Genomic DNA, 1,517 nt, shown 5'->3' on the forward strand with positions numbered 1-1,517 from the left:
GTTCTCCTTGACAATCTCTAGCGTTTCCTTATTTTCGTATCCCAGAGGCCTTATTAGGGTCTATATCTCGACCATGTAGTCCTTGAATGGTTCCCTAAACCCCAGCTTTCTTTGCGTTACCTTATCTGCAAGTTTCGCAAAGTATTCCCTGGGCAGGAAGTATGTCTGGTAACTGTCTACGAACTCGGCCGAAGACCTTCAGTGTCTGTTGTTGAAAATTTTCAGTGCTTTTCCCCTGCATCAATTCCGACATTGCTTTGCGATTATATGTTTAGGTCCAAGCCGTGCGTGTTTGAGGTTTTTTCTCCTCCGTCAAAACTGAAAGACCATTCTCAGACTTGTTTCGCGATTTTCACGTAATCCGGTTGGCATGGCCTGCATCTTTCTTGACTTGGTGTTCATTCCCTGCTCGACTGTGTTCGTTGACCTTCCTGCTGCATTTTTCATGCTCAGACTTGCGATGAGGTCTTCGCCCTCGGGGTTCGTCAGCATTATGCTTGGACCTGGTCTAATTGAATATGCTGCTTCCAATTCTGTCCAAATAGCTGCGAGCTTTCGGTCGTTTTTCATTTCGGAGGAATATTCAGGGCCTTTTGCCTGACTTCTGTAGCAAGACGCCTAGTGAAAGACGAACGTTCTACCCTAACGTTTTCCTCAAGTTGTTGCGAAAGGACCAGGACGGGTCTTCTCGACGGCCTCGTTTCTGCTGTCCTGCCGCTCTCGTCGTCCCAGATGAAGCGGATTGCGTTGCTGGGTGCTCGACACTTGGGCTAGAAATTTCTGTCGTATGCGGACTCACGGTAGCTAAAGGCTGCCTCCAGGCAATCGCCTGGTGTACGTAAGCAATCTCCGACACAGTCGACCGGGTCCCCACCACAGTCCCGTCGCGCACTCGGGTCCTTGCTAGGATTGTGCCCGCCTGTTCGAACGCTTTCGGACTCGCCGGAACAGGGCGTCTCAACCTAGCCGCACTTTGTCTCACCTACATGTGTCTCTTTTCGAAGACTTTCCTCGTCCCGTACGTTTCGACGTTGCGATCTTGCTCCTTGCTGACTTTCACGGCAGTAGCTCCCTTGTATTCCAATTCCTCTTGACTGTCCAGCTTCCAGCGTTCCAGCCACCTCTAACCGTTATTTAGCTTGGTACCGTTGCTTTCCTTAATATGGCTCGCCGACGCTTACTGTTGTACTGCTCACTTTCGCTCTCTATTATTCATATTCCCTCTCTTATTCTCTATTTCAAAACATATTTTCTCCAAACTCTCTACAGATTCCGTTTCTCCAAACTCTGTACGTATTCCGTTTCTCCAAACTCTCTTTCTCCAACACTCTTTCTCCGACCTCTCTGTGTCGCACAGCCGTTACTACGCTCAAGTAGGTTGTTGTTCTATTGCTTGCTGTACCTACGGGAAATGAGTATCATATCTGCTTTGTATTGGGGATTGTTAAAGGAGTCTTATAATAGACCTGTAAAGGTTCAAAATAAGAAGACTTTACTTGTGAGTTAATAATTTCAAA

The sequence above is a fragment of the Drosophila teissieri genome, chromosome 2R (assembly GCF_016746235.2).
Source record: "Drosophila teissieri strain GT53w chromosome 2R, Prin_Dtei_1.1, whole genome shotgun sequence".
Lineage (NCBI taxonomy): Eukaryota > Metazoa > Arthropoda > Insecta > Diptera > Drosophilidae > Drosophila > Drosophila teissieri.